We start from the raw sequence: 18664 nt of genomic DNA on the forward strand, positions 1-18664 counted from the left end.
ACTGCATTAGATCCAAAGAAAGAGACTAAAAATGGGTTAAAAATCTGTTTCTAGCAGACTTGTACAGCAATACCATAGCCTCTATTACATCAAAGAAGGATTACATCCCAGTTAATGGGACCCTGATTGAAATTTTGCTTCCCATTACACTTCTATACAGCACAACTGTTAAGGTGGGCCCAGGACATATAACACTTTAAATCTGATTTAAATATATACTGTTGCAGTTAAGAATAAAACAAAAAAACTTTTCTGCATGTCATAATTTAATACCTCTGAAGCTTGATTTTTCTCTTTCAATCTCCAAACTATCCAGACAGCAAATATTCCCAAGCATACTCTGTAGCTATTTGAGCAATGCCACTTAACAAACGTAACTTAAAATGCTGGCAACACGATAAGAAAAAAAAAAAAAAAATGATTCTATATCTGAAATAGTTGCATTAGAAAGCTCAATACTTTTGAAAATGCACAATCCCAATCCTGTATTCACTGAATTTCCTTCGATCTTTTAGCCTTGTTTGTGGTTCGAGAACAGAATTTGTACTTTAGGAATGATCCAAGGTTTAGTAGCATAGAACGAAGGGTAAAACCATCGGACCAGCCATAACATAAAAGTCCTGGCCACAGAAGTGGAATCTGGTTCTTCTGAAGTGGTTGATCTTAAAAGGGAAAAGAGGAGGAGGAAAAAAAAAACAAAAAAACAAAACGGAAAGAATTAGAATGTTTTCCTGTAGAACAGGTGAATCATCCATTTCCAAGTAAGCTGTAAGGAAAGCTATGCTGAACAAAATATTTGCTAACTGGCCCCCCTCCTCCACCCTAGTACCACACCCCTTTCCATTCCCCACCCCCACCCCCTGTCCAGATCTTTACTTTGCCTTGTAAGACTTTAAATATTCTGCTCCATGATGTAATACATCATTATATAAGATCTTTTTCTGTTTATCATTTGATTTTTCCATACTGAATCAGTTATGACTAAAAATAGTAAATAGTTTTTTTAAAAATTCAAACAAAAAAGCAGCACTCACAAAAAGCAAAAAATAAAACAGTCCTTAGATATAAGTCCATGCTTTTCCTTAAAACTGAATATGGCTTTACAATTTTTGACCATAGCATTCAACCAATTATTAGAATGAAAAATCTCACCCCTCCATAAATATGACATTAACATAATTATACCACCCCCATCACGGAGACCCATCCTCCTTAGGGAATACATCTGATGCTCCAAAGATGGAAATCAGTCAGATTTTAGTTGCTCTCCAACGTACCTTTGCTTCTCACTGACTGACTGGCTTTTACCCTCCACGCACTCACACGCCACCCCCTCCCCTCGGCTAGACACGGATGCCCGAGCGAGCACGCGCGCGCGCAGGCATACAGACACCCTGCGAGAGGCGAGGCAAAGCATCTGATGCTGACTCAGAGCGCTCTGTGTGCAGGGGGTGGCAGCGGCTGGTATTTTCACTGCGCTCATCATTAACATTAACTCACAGTCTAGCATCCACCCTCTCCCAGACCTGCGGGACTGCAGCATTTGCATGACGCTGTCACTCTAGCCTTTGCAGGTCAGATGATGGAAGAAAAAAAAGAGAACCGAAAGAAAGAAAAGGAGTGAAAAGAAAAAGCCCCAGGGCTTTAATAAGAAATGCCTTCATCTTTTCCAGGGTCTCCTTATTTTTCCACTTTTCTACTTTCTCTGTGGCTGAGTCTCAGTTGTTTGACATCTTTCCGGAAGAAAATATCTTGTGGTTCAGTTCGCCAGTAGTCGGTTGGTCCTGCCCTCACCTCACACTCCCACCTCCACTCCCCCCCCCCCCCCCCCCGCCCCAATCAATAAGACAGATCTCTAAATGCAGTTGTGGAAACAGGCTCCGACACAATCTCATCCTGGATCCACTACCTCAGGAAGCAGGCATCCAGACTCACATGTGATAGAGAGAAATAATGCCAGCAGTCTTTAACAGTCCTATACTTTACTCTTTGCCTTCTCTCCCTGCCCCCACCTCCCTGCAAAAGGGCAAAAGGAGTCTTTCCAGTTCCCTATGAAGCCCCCGAAACAGCCCAACAGACACATGAGTGAGACTGATCTGTATACATCAATCATTTCTATTTAATAATGAAAAAAATTACGATTTTAATAAAAATAATTGCTTAATATTTTTATTAGCTATGCTCTCATTTCACAAGAATTATAAGATCTGCCAGCATCTGAATCATCAATATGATTTAAACTGTGTTGAAATCTTAAGTTGCTGGAATGAAATCAACCAACAAGCTATTAGTATATTTTTTATTTTTTTGATATATGAACTTTAAAAAAGAATAACAAATAGTTGAGTTTTAGTATGTAATACATATGTAAAAGTTTTTGAGATTAAGAAATGTCTGCAGGCTATAATTAAATATTGAATATATGTTTACACAAAATATGGATTTGTGTACATACATGAAAACAATCTATATGCATTGTTATAAAAGGAAGGGAAATATTTGGCTGAACACAGTTATGTCTGTGCCACTGTGTTTCACAACACAAAAGGCAGTATATAGGTATTTATCCAGTTCCTTTGTTCTTCAATTGTTCCCTATAATGACAGAATGTGGTAAACTGCCTACCTTTCCTTTCTACATGAGCAATATTTCTGAATTACTTGCCAGAGAAATCTAGCCATTGGTGACTCTGCAGCATACAAGAAATCCATACAAAGGGAAGAGAAGTACAGCAATTCTCAAGCCAATTTCAGTACTGTCTGGTGCTGTTGAAATTTCAGTTTACTCACACAGACAGATCCCAGCATGCACTGCGGCACTGCAGGACCAACTAAGGTAGCAGTTTGGCAACAGATCTGTGGCAACAAACATGAAGGACAACCATTTGCAGAGGTTCCAAAGAAAACATCACACAACCCATAAAGAGAAAAGAAACGTGTGCAGGCTGATATGTATCTCTAAAATCAGCTCCTAGAGGCTCCTGATTTGAACGAAAAGGAAAAGAAAAACTCAAGCGCCAAAACAAAAAAATACACATACACACAAAAATAAGTTGGCGCCTGATGGAAACATGGAATTAAGTACACACTCATGAGAGAGAGAAAAGAAGGAAAAGAATAAGAAAGGGAGGAAGAAAAGGAAATGCAGAAATGAGAAGTGGGCGGGGAATGAAGGGGAAGAAAGGAACAGGGAATAAAAAGCAAAGAATCACGGAGCACTGAAGCGACAAATAACAAGAAATTAGATTGCAGAAACCAGAGATTCAGGAATAGTGTTCAAGTTTAGAATTTAATGAAAAACAATAGCAGAAATTAATGCATACACAGCATAGCTTTAAATACTGATTGTCAGTAACAGTGAGACGCGTGCTGCCTTCTTCCTGTTCTACTTCTTCCTGTTCTACTTCTAAATCTACTGGTCATCTCTTAAAGTCTCTTTGCTCAGAGAGCCATCTTTTTTTTTTTTTTTTTGGCTCTCCAACATCTGTGTCCTTTATGCTATTTTTTTCTAGACAGTTGCCCACAATTCTCTGGATAAATTAATGTCATGACCTCGCTAAGGCTATCAGACATAAAATGTCGACTATTTTAATAATTGAACATGTGCTTACAGCAAACAGCCTACTGATATCTTAGCTCTGTGGACTGTCTGCATAAGCACCTCACTCCGAGCTCTGCAAATCAGAAACAATAAACGTAAATACAAGTCTCCAACATCCCCCACCCCCAACCATGCTATCTTTTTTTATTACATGTAGAAACAGACACATACATCACTTACTTAACTTTCCGGAAGGCATAATAATATTAACCAAGGAGGCAGAAAATCAAGAGGAGTAAAGGTTTGAAGAAAAATAATGATTATAACTGAATGGCCATGAATTTAAAATATTTATATCCAGACAGGGTTTAGTCAGTTCAAGTGCCCAGGGTTCTGTCAAGACCACCGTTAGGGCCAATGGGAATGCAGACTTGATTATAATCAATATTTATCTGAAAGAAGATGTTGTAATCAATCAGTTCAATCGCCACTGTCATAGACATGGGTTTAAGGTCTCTTCTGATTTGAAACTACTGATCATTAATACTAAAACATCCCTAAATGAGACCCTGACTATGGTTAAAATATTTACAAAGTAAAATTTTTCTCCCTGTTTTATATTTAAGCAGTGCAATACATGTATGGTCTTGCTAGGTCAATTGTTTTTATGTATTATTTGAGTTTTGTTCTGTTAACTTAAAAAAAAAAAACACTAAGATATACCTGAATATATATCAAGTGACATATTGACTTTAAGGAAGCAATAACTACTCTAAAATACTTTAATATAACCTGTCCTCTACCTTACTACTAAGGCAGGAATCTTTTATTTCTGATAAAGGCCATTTGAATTTAGTTTTATTTTGGGAATTATATTTAGGGTAAGGGAGAAGGAGGACAAACAATGATCTACAGTTCAAACTTAGACTCAAAAGTCATGGATGTGCAGAATATATTGTTTTTTATTACTTGCATATATTCTTTGTTTTACTTAACCTACACTCTCCAATAAGGTGAGACAAGCCACATGTAGCTATTAAAATTAAAATTAAATAAAAGTAAAAATTCAGTTCCTCTATTGCCTGAGCCATATTTCAAATGTGTAATAGCACACATGGCTGGTAGTTACTATTTTGGACAATGCAGCTATAAAACATTTCCAACTTTGCAGAAAGTTTTACTGGACACTGCTGACTTAAAACTGTTCTTGTGAAAAGTTTATAGCATAACTGACCATTTTGTCCCCATACTTTCATTTCAGTCTATTTTAAGAGAATGATTCTATATTTATTTGAAGATCTAAAATAAGAGAATTTCATTTGACGGAAGAGGATCTAGTAGTTTTATTTACTAATAGTTTTGAAATATGCTATACCACTTAAGGGAAAGTGTTATACAGAAATTAATTTTAAGGTAGTTAAAAAAAACCACACAAACAAATACAACATCAGAAAACACAAAACAAATACTCAAGCCAAAGTTGCCAAATAAATCTGAGAGATGCTTATGTGTCTATCCTTTCCAGAAGTGAGAGTGCTGGTCTTTTTAGTGTTAAATAACACATATCACAAATTTCTGTTTTCAATAAAGAAGGGATGTAATGGTAGCATGCGTAGTAGCAAAAATCCAGAGAAAGAGCAATTTTTAATAATCCTTTTCATATAGAAGGAACAGCAGTTAAGTGTGGCAACAACTACGATTAGATGTCTTTCGTTTTCTTTTGAAGAGAAAAGAAATAATAATTAATGGACAAGGGAGACAAGAATTAGATACCAATGAACCAGGATGATCTGTTGGGAATTTCCTATTAAATAAAATGTTGAGAGAAAAACAGGTGTGTGTGTGTGTGTGTGTGTGTGTGTGTGTGTGTGTGTGTGTAGACCTTGTTAAGATAATTCTGAGTTACCAATCAGATTCTGGAACTAATTATCTTAAGCAAAAAGAAAATAAAGTAAAATATAAATATAGATGAGTTATTACTTTAAAAATTTCATGGTGAAAGATACAGATGGTTTTTCACCAGGAAAAAATACCTGACCCATATTTGTTTTAGAATTTTAGTATGTGGACTAGAGGATGATTCAGTGTTTTTTTGTGTGTGTTTTTTTTTAACTCAGGCAGTTCTTGACTAGGATGCAAAAGGTGTATTTATCAATCTGAAATTAATTTTTATTTTATTTCTCTCTCTTCTTTGATATATAAGTGCAGAGTATACCAACTAACACGGAAAACTAATCTCATAGATTTCTCTTCCTTTCAGGGATAATCCTTCAGACCCTGGCATGTGAAATCTAACGTTCATTCTTCTATTCTATTCAGAAAATGGAATGATTGTAACTCTCTAGCAATCTTTCTCTCTTGTTCCTACTCTCCCTCCCTTTTTTCTTTCTCCTTCCTCTCGCCCCTCGGCTTTCCCCAAGTGCGAAATACACTTGCCTATCCATTCTGTCATCAATATCCACAAGGGGACAGCATTCAAAGCCATACCAGAGAGAGGAGATGAGGAGAGTACATCTGAGACGGTGTAATTAGAGCAACAACATGAACTTGAGGGAGGTCTTGAGGGGAAAGTGACAATAATAGCCATTGTTGTATAGCCATACACATGAACAAATAGGTCTTGAGGATGCTGGTGGAGTGTTTTTCTTTCAGGCAAAAGGCAGGGCATGATAATGAGGCACAATTTGGAGAACACGAAAAATTACATCATATAAAGTTGTATTTAAATCTGGAAAAGCATTTTCCAATAGTTATCAGGAATATATACATGTATATATTTGTAATAAAGGAATGTCTCTGTTATGTTGATGGACTTCCTAACAGGTGAGAGAAAAGAATTAATCTTGACTTTTTAAGATGAGACTTAGTGGAAAAGTTTAAATGATAGCAAAGGACTCCAGAATTACTGTCATATTCAGAGCTTGAATATTATGGCAAAGGAGCAATAATAATTTATGTTTTAGCTAACGGAACTATACAGAGTACAATTTTCCTTATGTTCTATATACAACACTTTGCAAACAAGATGAGAGGTGGGAAGGGAACTGATTTAGGAGTCAGGAAATGGGTTCTAATGCCAATTCGGTAAACAATAAAGTTTATGGTCTTGGATAAGTAATTTAACTCTTAGAAATTTAGTTCTCGTATCTTTAAAATTAGGAGGAATAACTAGGTTAATTACCAAGGCCTAATTCAGCTCTAAAATTTTGTGCAATGGAAGGGGAGTAAAACTGGAAACACGTGTTTGTTATTACTACCTACCACTTAAATATAATATTTGTATACATAATTATATTATTTAATCCTCACAGTACCGTATAGTAGCATTTATCCCCAGAAAGACTAATGATATATCCTCTCTCTATATCCCTGTGATTATATTTCATCTAATAACTGAATCTCAAAAATGTGTCATTTCATTATAGCTGCATAATATAGCAACATTAAAATGTTATATTAGATGTTTTCTATGGATTACCCTATTTACATTTAAATGTTCATTTTTTGAAGCAATGTATACTTTCATTTTAGAAATAGGGAGGTAGTAATTTTCTAAGATTTAGAAAGATGTGTATACACTCTTATGGTATACACACTAAGGAGAAGAACTCATAGTTTCCTTGGATAACTTATTTGTAAAAATTAGCGTTATCAAAAAACATTTTAGCATTAATTGGTTGAATAGATATACTTTAGTTTTAATAATGAATTTATAAAACTGCTTTAAGTAGATTTTAGAAATTCTGAATAAAAATATCAGAAAATCAGAAGTATCACAAAATCAGGTGAATCATGGGCTTAAAATTCTCTACAACTATCAAAATGTTTAAAAACATTTTTGTTGGCTTTTAAAAATACTCATTTCAAATGCTGCTTAATTTAGGTGGCATAAAGTTATTAATGAATAGATATTCTGATTGCTCATAATCAATTTTATTTTACATGTTTAGGGTTTTCTTCACTCAGAAAAATATGCTAATTTTGTATGTTCTTTTTTACATAAAGAAGAGATAATACTTTATCCATTGATCACAGTAGGTAGGAATAGAGCACAAATGATAAGAGTAAATAAATAAAAATGTATTCTCTCTTTATAGATACTGTTATTTCCTTTCCTGATTTTCCTATTAAAATAATGTATATTTTTGAAACTTAGTATCACACAATCATACATGTTATTTTCTAGATTGAATGTTCACTTTGCTATCTCTATGCCTAATGATAGAAACTCTATCCTGATTAATAAATTTTTAGAATTATAAGTACTATGAGACAAGGTTAACTTTTCAAAACATATTCTTTCATGAAGAATGCCACTACTTTATTACATAGCTTTTCAATGTTGGTTGGAGAAGCATCCATTACCTGGGAGTAGAGGAAAATGCTTCTAAGGGTTATCAACATCATGTAAATATATCTGAACAGTGAAGGTTCAAGTGTATCCTGCATTCTCATGCTTTGTTCCCATCCTTTCCAATCAATTGTATTGATTAAGGGTTAGAGGGCATACTTTCACTGATCAAGGAAAGAGCCTGACATAGCAAAACTGTCTGCCAATTCAAGACAGATCAATTCCACCTTTGTTTCCTTTTGGATACATTATGGTTATTTATTCTGCATCACCTGAATTCCATTATACATATATATGGAATTCATATATATATATATATCCTTTCTTCCATCTTAAGAAAGGAAATGGATAAAGAAAGGAAATGGTAAAGGATTTTCTATTTTCATGGGGGAAAAAAGTGATACATTTCTGGGTATTCCACCCACTGAATTGCTGTTGAACTTGCTAGACACTGTAATATCTGATCAGGCACTTGACTTGATTTCCAAGTTCACTCTAGAATTCTGTTCATTTTCAACATTTTATAAAGAATTAGAAAATAAACTTTCATAAAATGTTGAATTCATTTATAAAATCAGTGTCCATTTGAGAAAATAAAAATGAAAACACACCATTGTAGCCTTCTTTTCTGGAGCCACCTACCCATTAATTTTTTTAATGCCTCAATGGAACTGGTTGAGCCGCAAACAATCCATTGGTTCTGACAGCTTTATAACTTAAAGAACATGAAGAACTCAATTTAAGCTACCTTGGGAAATAATTTAAAACAAAAACAAAAACAAAAGCCTTCATGCAATGTTATAGTAGCATATTAATCCTCTTGGGAGGGTACTTTGTAATACTGTATTCTAAACCTGCACGAGTGACTAGTATGTGGACTTTTACTAACCTGAAAAGTACATGTTCTTCCTACCCTATCTGTAAACTTAGATAACAAAGAAAATATTCAAGAATTTAAAATCCTCATAATCTAAGAGGCTCACAGGCATGTCAATATTTTTCAGCAATGCTTGATTATATTTCTTTATTTATCAACATAACTAATTTCCTTTCTCTTAAATGTCATGAGACATAACTCATTAAGAAAAGGGGTTAAAATAGATTTCCCCCTCAGATACTCTACCATTATAAAGCTTTGAATTTAAAAAAATCATATTTTTATTCTTATGCCTGACAAAGACAGGTTTTAAAGTACACATTAAACAAAAGAAAACGGCTTTTCAATTACTAAATGCAATGCTCAGTAGGACAGAAAACTTACTGCTTCTTTTAAATGCTAGACCTTTAAAACATTTGCTAGATGACAGCATTATTTTAAAAAATAGTTTCTTTAGCAAAGCATTAAAGCTGAATATGCAACATTTCTAAGGAGCATTGAATTGAATAAATCTATTTGTCCAGCTTACTTTGCAAAGACTGCGTAGAAAACAGCACCATAAACACTTTCAGTCCCCACACAAGGACTAAACAAAGAGTCCTCTTTCTAGCCATCTAATCGGGTAATTTATTTTTTCAACCATCACATATAAATCGAAACACAGCTGTAACCAATGACTTGCAGATCCAGTTCCCAGCCAGCTGGAATCAGTTCTGCTGAAACAGCAAGATTTTTACATTGTTCACTTCTGTACATCTGGAGAAATCATTGAGGTTCAAAGGTGACCAGAAAAGCTCTTTAAATAAATTCAACCAACAGTGAAGATTTGCCTAAAGAACTACAAACTCCATATTCACTTATATAAAATGTCCATTTCATGAAATTAATGCTTATAAAGGCTATTTGCATCTTCATCAGTATAGACTTTATGAGTTGCTAATTGAATTAAACACTTAAATGTCTGTTTCCAACAACTTGCTTAGGGTTCTTCAAAACTCTTTCTTAGGAGATGTAGCTATTTAAAGGTGGTTATATTAAAACACTATGTTACATGCTGAAACACCAGGGGACCATAAAAACCTGTAACAAAACCAGATACCAGAAATGTACCTACTCATATCTCAAGTTTAATCATGTTTAGCTAATATAATCCTCTATTTAGATAAAATGAAAGAGAAATACTATCTGAAAGAAAGCAGGCTGGAAACCCTCCCTCAAGCTAGGCAGGCAAATCCCCAAGGAGCCAGAGTCCTGGGAGAAACAAACTCGGATCAGGAATGTTCCACAAGCAGTCTCGCAGGGAGGTGATTCTGGCACTAGAAGAGAAACCTAAGAGCAGCAGACACTTTTGCTTTACTCTAGAAGCATCTAACTGCACCAAGGGCACAAGTTAAGACTCTCAAACAAAAACTGACACAGCCAATCCTTGATGTAAAGAGGCTTCCATAAATATTGAATAAACTTAAAGCAAATAAAAACCCAGAAGAGTAAATGTATCCTAGGCGTTTAAATTACACACAATATGTTGCTTCAAATGCATCATTTTCTTCTCTAAAGCCATCAAAAAGATATTCACCTTGGGAAAATGAATATATATGTCTGGCAAACTTCTCAATCCAATTTTATTATGTTAAAACACTATGCAAAGAAATCACAGATACTCTTAGTTTTCCTTTTTTAGTGAAATCAATATGCAAGTAAACAAGTAATTTTCAGTATGTAACCACCTTATTTAAATGTGTGGCTATTTCAATTGCACTGGATCAACAATCAGTAACATCCCAATGATTTGTACTTCTAATTAGAAAGAGTGAAAAAATAAATAATAGTCAAGTATACTTTCAGTTTATACTGAATGACAGATGGTGGCCACACATAGTACGTTGCAATTCCCCATGAGATATTAAATTCACATAAAGTTGGTTAAGTTCATTCATTTGTTAAATATATGACTGATTTTTATGTGTCGATCACCAAGTACACAAGCTATATGAAAATAGTCTAGAACAGTTAGGACTGTGATTTAATAAATAATGAAACATTCGGTGTCATGAGGATGACCTTTACGAATTTCAGGGTAAGAGAAAATTGCACCCAATGAAAAGGTGGGAGATCTGCCCTCTTGCTATCACTGGTTATTAACTAGCTGTGGGATCTAGAGAAAGACACATAACCTCTTTAGATCCCTTGTAGAATAAGGATCTGATGTCCTTTTCAGATCAACTGTCAGCATTTTTTGCAGATAATTTCAAAAATCCCAATGTATATCTACTTATCCTATCATTCCTGAAATGCAAAATCCCTGATTTTGTTTTCAAATTTCATCATCACTTTGGGAGTGCACACAATTAAAAAAAAAAGAAAGAAATCTGTCCTTTTTTCAGATATGAACCAACTAATCCATAAAGAACCAGAGTCTACTACATAATAACTTTGGTGAGTAGAGGGAAATTTAACTTTATAGGAAAAATTCTTGAATGGATATAGCTTAATTTTATAAGCATATCATTTAAACTTAAGCAACCAGGTAAATTTCTCATTGTTTTAAAAAAGGACTAAAATTAGGCAACTCCCACACTCTGTTCTTTACTGTAATATTAAAGTATGCTTCATAAGGAAATTCACATGATGGAGTAACATTTTAGTTATTTGAATTCACATGTATTCCAGAATCCTGTGATGTCTATATACTCATTCAAATGTGTAATATTTCTAGAACACCTGTAACGTATGACATATTTATGTATACTCGTATACATTCATGATTATACAAACATTTATTATATTTGTAAAAATAAAAAAAATCCAGTATCCAGGAATCTTCATAATCTATTTCTACTGAAAATCACCTGTACAAATAGCATGAGAAACTACTCCACAAATACTTGTTCATAACAAGACAAACAAAATAGACCTCCTGTGACAATTTCAGCTGAGAGAGAAAAAGGGTGGAGGTTCTTATTGGAAAATAGCTTGTCTTAGGTGTCCCCCAAACAATAATATCTTGTAATATGCCCAGCTAACAACTTAATGTAATAAATACTGAATTATTCTAAGTCATGAGGGATACTTTTAATTATTTCAAAGTAATAGAAATAAGTTAGTTCCTTACTTAAACTTAGTATTATCAAATTTTGATTAACTTTATACCCATTTTCTTTTCTCACAATTTCTTGGCCTTTAATTATAAAACAAATATTTAATATGTAATCTATGCAACACAGGCTATGGAAATTTTATCCAAAAAAATGCCATATCTGTGTTATCATGAGTTGTGAATTCTAAGAATGTATGCCAGCCCTCTTTCTTCTACAGGAACTGAGAATGGTTTCTCATGTTGTTTTGAGCTGTAGACCGAGGGAAAATAGTCGAAAATAGGCAAATGCTCCATGTCTATTTGTGAATATATTTTCCTCTCATTATGCTAATGGTTACTTAATCCATTCATATTAGTTTGATCTTTTTAAGCACTAGCTAGCAAGAAATGATACTTCATCAATATTCTAAATCCTTTGTTAAGCATAATATATATAAACTTTTGTGATAATAATAGTTTTAATTTCTTTGGGTTAGGTGTTAAGAGAGCCACAGTGTAAATTTAAAAATGTATAAAATGTATTAAATCTATTAAGTTATCAAATGTATTTAAATATAATTGCCATTAAACTAGCATAAATAACTATATTTAATTGTTTTTAATAAAGGTTTTTTATTCCTAATAATTGAGTTTCAGTCATTAAGGCAGTATTTATTAATCTTAGTTGTTTGCTTATATGCTTATTTCGTTTGTAATGTTACATGAGCATTATCCTGTCTCCATGGAGAAATGGTAGAATTTCATATATTGAAAAGTGGTTTGGAACTTGGCAAGATAAAAAGTAGTAAAAATACACATTCAGGAAGAAGTAAAAAGTCCAGTTTTGTTGCATAAATATGAACATGAGAAGGCAGGAAGGTGGAGTTCGGGAAGAAACATGGGGTGAAAGAGAGAAAGGACTCATGAGATAGGATTCTTAACACATATGCTAGAGCCTTCTTAAATGAAATAATACTTAATACTTCTAAGTTAGGGTTACATATGAACTAATTTGTCTCTTTTCTATTTAAAGAACAATATGTAATACTTAAATAATTTCTTCTCTATTTCGGATAAGAGAACTGGATCTTACGCTGACTTGCAAAACATCGATGGATTTAGCTTTAAAGTTCAAGTTCACCACTGTATCTGACAAGGAATAAATATTTTTGAAAGTCTACACTGACCTTGATAGTTTTAAATTTTGATGAGTTTTTGTTTGTCAAATGTTGATAAGTCTAATCACTTCTCTATCCAGGGTTCGCTATTGGCAATACGGGGGTGCCAAAAAAATGTACACAAGTGGACACTTGGGTCAACATTGCTCAAGCAGTAGTTTGCCCTAATCAGAAGTGTCTGGATGCTGATGGTAACCACTCTGAACACCTCTTGTAATTGCAGAAGTCAAAGGTGACTTATATTTATCTTTTGTTATCGGTATATAGTGAATATTACAAATTTAACACAGTTTTCCTTTCTTAAAATGTGTATACACTGTTTTGGCACCCTTTGTATATATTCAGTATGAAATACCAAGAGCAAATAATCAGGACATTTAAAAATTGTATGATTATGAACAGATATTTTGATTCATTGATTGAATTATCAAGTATACTGACTCCTTGTCAGAAAGTATATATCATTAACCATTTTATCTAAAGGTTTAGCCAAATTCTCTAGGCTAGGAAGTAATAGGCCATTCATTTAGGCATAGATTCTTTGGGAAAGAAATAAAACACATCTATATTACATATAGACATAGATATATAGATATATAAATATATAGATATATTACATATATATCAAATTTTGTGGTTTAATTGATCTTCTCAGTCACCCAGAGGGCAAGTTCCTATAAAAATGGTTCATAGATTTGTAAAGATGTAAGGAAATCAGGAATCTATAAGAAGAAATTTTGTCTTTGGAGTACTCATAGATATTAATACCTATCAGTGGCTGAAGTTGTAGAACCAGGCTGTTAAAAAAATTAATTCAATTAGACTAAAAATAGGAATTTTTTCAAGATCAGCTGACATTTACATTAGGATCAAGTCCTGGTCTTTTCTTTCTCCCAATCTCACCACCGTTGTAGATAAATCTTTTTTAAAGAACTAAAAGTTTTTCATATTCAAAGAAAGAATGATAAAACACTATGTTTGAAATCTTGAGTCTACTTTCTTTCCAGAAGACCTACAAATCTTCCAGATATACCATGTTAATCAACACACAAATCTTCCCATATCTTTAAGTCATAGAAATTTTCCAGAATACTATAGGCAACATTGTAAGCAAGCCAGGGATGGAGCTTGTGAATTACATAAAGGTTATATCCATGAACTAACCTAGACAGAAAGAATACTATACCCATATAATTGTACCTATAAGCCTTTCATCTGTGTAATTAATTAAAATGAAGTGAGAGGGGTTAAAAGGTAATTAGGGATCAAGTATCCCAATACTTTTTGCCATTTTGGTACCAACCTCACATAAATGAAAATTTGCTAAGTGAAAATTAGAAAAATCATACTCAAATAGGCACTTCAAATGACACAGACCTGTCAAGAAGAGTTACACGAGGTTATTTCTAGAGCTTTCAGTCACTCTTGAATTTAAGTTGACATATGTGTGTGTGTGCGTGCGTGCGTGCGAGCGTTTGTGTGTATGAGTGTCTATTGTGTACAAGTTGCTAAAATGATTAATAAAATGAGGGGAGAAATTGCCTCTTCCTCAAACAACTTACTATGTAGTAGAAGAGTCAGACACAAACAAAATTAGAATACACAGAAAATGTGAAGCATACTATTAAATACAAAGTGCTATGAAAACACAGGCAAGAGAGACAATAAATATTGAGCACTATACAGAAGGCTTATAGCAGGAAGCTCAACTAGTCTAGGGCCTTGAAGGATCAGAAGGACTGTTAGAGGAAGCAGATAGAGAGAAAAAAATTTCTAATTGGAGGGCAGAAAGAGGAAAGGCTCAAACACTCATGCGATGTTTGGGAAATGCCCAGGAAAGAGTGGTAGAATTTTGGCTTACACAAGGAAGGATACATATTAGGAAAAATGGCCAGGCAGTTAGACTGAAGTGCAGTTATAGAGGGTCTTTAATGTTACATTGGGAAGTAATTCTTTAGGCAAAAATGAACAACAAAAATGTTTTTGAGTAGGGGTTTCTGATTAGTATAATGACTCAAAACAATAAAACCAATAATTACTATGCTCAACACCTAATCCCTGTCTAGTCATGTGCTGGTATACATCGTATCATTTTATCATTACAATGACTTGGTTATCATTTTTGCAATTTATTGACAAGGAAGCTCAGTTTCAAAGAGTTATATAATGTACCCAAATGCCAAACCACTAGCAAATGGCTAGAAATTGATCCTGGCCTATCTGATTCTGAAGTTCATCTCTTTACTGTTTTGTCAGATTGCCTCTCAAAATTAAATTGGCCCCTCTGAGAGCACACTTTTGAATCTGGATCTCACTACCCAACAATGTAGGCTGTCTACATCATGTCAGGAAGATTCTACAAAGAACTTCTGAGATGGTGCTGAGATTCTAGGAATCCCTTCATACTCTGAACATTTTGGAAGTGACAGAAATATTGAAACATGGGTCTGTCCAATCTAAAAGCTTATGTTCTTTCTTTCACATCATGCTACAATCTGTCTAATTAATAATTTAAGTATCTGTACAAAATTTCATCTTGGGAGTGTACCACAATTTGCTTAACAATTCCCCAATTGCTGAAAAATTCTAGGGGTTCCAATTTGGGGATATTATGAACAGTGTTGAAACCAATACTTTTCTCCATGTGTCTCGTTTCCTATTTGAATATCCTCTTGTATAACACTGCAGAAGTGGGATGGTTATAATGATTTAAAACAGCTGAGTAACTTTGGCATTGCTGAATAAATGATGGCCTAGAGATGCTTTCCATTTTTATTTGAATTTTACAATATATCAAACTTAGGACCATAATATCTAATATGATTTCTGTAAAGCTTTTGATTAGGAGTTTCATTCATTCATTCATTTTTACATTGGTTCATTACTCAACCATTTTGTTGCTCATCCATTTCTCATCTGACTACACATTATGTGATGGAAAAATCAGCTAAAGATAGACTTGTCTTCATCTGGTAGACTTTGAGAGTAGCCACTGAATACTTTAATGTTCAAAGGACTTATCAACAAAATATTCTATTTTCTCCCATGTGGTAGTCTCAAGTTACATGATAAAAGAACATTTTGGCAATACACCATTATGTCTATTCCAAGGAATAAGGTCAGTTGGTGGAACATCAAAGTTTGTACTAAATCTCCCATGAGGATTTTATCAAAACAAGAAATCTACCAGTTTTGAGGCTTTTATTTGAATTTCTATTTCATGCACATTTCAAACATGTTTAACCTTTTGAAAATAAGCGCTTAAATCAGAGAACAGTAAGCACAAATGTATCATAGAACAAGGGTTTTTGAGAGATCTAATTAATTTTGAAAGCAAACAGCATTCCTAATTTGGGAATTTAATATATATATATATATATATATATATATATATAAAAAAGCAGAAGAAAAAAATACACTGAAATTTAGAAACCCTGAATTCTAATTTTGTCTCTGCTATGTTTATTGTGCAACTACAGACAGACTATTTAACACTCAAGGAAGCTACCGCATGGGATTGGAATGTCAGTTTTCCAACATTAAGCCCAATGAAAACAGAAACTTTCAAATAAATGCAAAATCACATTTCCACATAATGGATTGATTTGGGGTTATTTTACCTGTTACTTTTAAAGCAAATTTTGTTAAATGGCAAAAAAAATTCCAGTTGATTTCTGTTTCTTAAACTTGACTTTATGCACCTGGAATGTGGTGACAGAGTTGCTGGATTTTGAAGACATGCAGCAGAGCAGGGAGTAAAGGAAAAAGTCCAAAATTCAATTGATGTCCATAAGGTTTAGTAGATTAAAAAGAAATAATGACAACTAGTAGAATTTTCATGATCTGAGGGCACTATTCTGGGTTGAAGAATCAGATAAATAAAATTTCCAAACTGTAATAATGCCATATCAATTCCCATGTCCCTTCCAAAAATATTTAGATTTATAAACCAATGAAAAATATGAAAGACATTTTAGATTCTTTTGAGAAGATGACATTATAATAATTTAAAAAAATAACTGTTAATAATTACACACTGACACTAAGAAACACATCTACTACTTATGGGAAGGAGGAGGAAGTAAGTGAACAAGTGAGGGAAATGTAATATTTAAGGGTTATTTTACTGTTTTCTTCCATGGACCCTGGTCTTCCTAAAAGCAGTAGCAGTGGGGAACTTTCTCACTAGGGTAGGAGGGAGCCATCAGGTGGATTCTCAAATAATCCCATCCAGTTTTAAAGGAAGCTGACCTGACTGAAAACCTCAGATATTCAACTTTTATCTTTGTAAAGTTAGTAATATATGCCCATATAGCTTGGATAATTTGTATAGTTTATTTTCTTTTTTATTATTTTTTAATATTCAATAAATATTGTGGGGCTCTAGAAGGCATATTTCTATTTTGACTAGTCTTCATCCCCTGTTCAGGTAGCCTTGAGGGTATCTGGAAAGATTTTATCAATATTATAGACAACACTTCCAAATAGATCTCTGTTAACTAAAAGAAAAATTCAAATACACACACACACACACACACACACACACACACACACAAATCATTTATTAGAAGTAAAAGTATTTCACTAAAGGTAATTTCTTAAAGAGAAGAAAAGGAAAACATGTTGGGTATTGTATGAAGTAGAAGCATATATTACAACAATAAAGGAAGAGTAGCAACAGCACAAAGTTGAGCTTGTTTAATAATAAAAAAAAAATGCCCCTTCCTTCTTTCCTTCCTTCCTTCCTTCCTTCCTTCCTTCCTTCCTTCCTTCCTTCCTTCCTTCCTTCCTTCCTTCCTTCCTTCCTTCCTTCTTTCTCCATGCATCTATCCATCCAACCATCCATCCATCCATCCATCCACCTACTCCTTATAGTGAAAACTTCTCACAAAAAGGCTATCTTGAACAAATCACAGAGTTAGAATTTCTAAACAAAGAGGGGTTAATTGACCTTCCTAATTTTCAGGATGGCTAAGTTATGCCTACAATTCTTCAGGATGCACATAATTTAGAGGTTTTACATACCTCAAACATGTCTGGGATATTGTGTTCCTTTCTTCAGAATGGTTTGCTCTATCTTGAACATCACTGAGTTAGACTAAAGAAACCCTGTAAATTTTCCTTGAGACTAAGTACAAAATGTGTTAGATACTATTTTAGAAAATATGATGACAGGAAAAAAATGTCACAGAACAGTCTGTTCTTGAGAAGAAATAACAATGATACATAATTTTTTAAGAAAGATGAAATTACTAAGGGCTTTAGAATTTCATGACATAGGTTCAAACATGTTACTCTCACATTCTTTGCTCTCCTGCTACACTGACTTATATCCTCCTCCACTTGGGCTTTACCAGACAACCTCCATATCACAAGCTACTCATCCACTGAGCAGAAGCATTGACATAATTTGAAAACCATGCTTTCTAGTCTGCCTCTTAAACACTGACGCAGCCATGGGATAACAGAAATCTAATACCCCTGACCAATCAAGTGTACCTCTGTTCCTACCTACATTCAAGATGCTTTTTGCTACCATTCCTATAATTGCCATTGGCTTTTAACCAAACTTTGAAATGATTCATTCACCAGACCTGGTGATTTTGCAACTGCCTCTTTTTCCTTTGAGATCTTAGCAATGA

At 33.8% G+C, this 18664-nt stretch overlaps 1 protein-coding gene across 40 annotated transcripts in view; it reads right to left on the reverse strand.

The window, feature by feature from the left end:
- Positions 1-18664, reverse strand: part of LOC109447544 (uncharacterized) — a 661414-nt gene that overhangs the window by 148563 nt on the left and 494187 nt on the right. The window contains exons 1-2 of one of the 40 annotated variants that reach the window (XR_012494224.2): positions 1278-1755; positions 460-662 (exon numbers count right to left, since the gene is read on the reverse strand). The exons of 38 other annotated variants lie outside the window; for them this stretch is intronic. The gene's annotated coding sequence lies outside the window, so the exon portion shown is untranslated. Of the gene's footprint in view, positions 1-273; positions 440-459; positions 663-1277; positions 1756-18664 lie in introns of those variants that run through there. One more of the 40 variants, XR_016019669.1, reaches the window with a different exon arrangement.

Source organism: Rhinolophus sinicus, chromosome 17 (assembly GCF_057876585.1).
Source record: "Rhinolophus sinicus isolate RSI-liver-muscle chromosome 17, RSI-T2T, whole genome shotgun sequence".
NCBI classification, from domain to species: domain Eukaryota; kingdom Metazoa; phylum Chordata; class Mammalia; order Chiroptera; family Rhinolophidae; genus Rhinolophus; species Rhinolophus sinicus.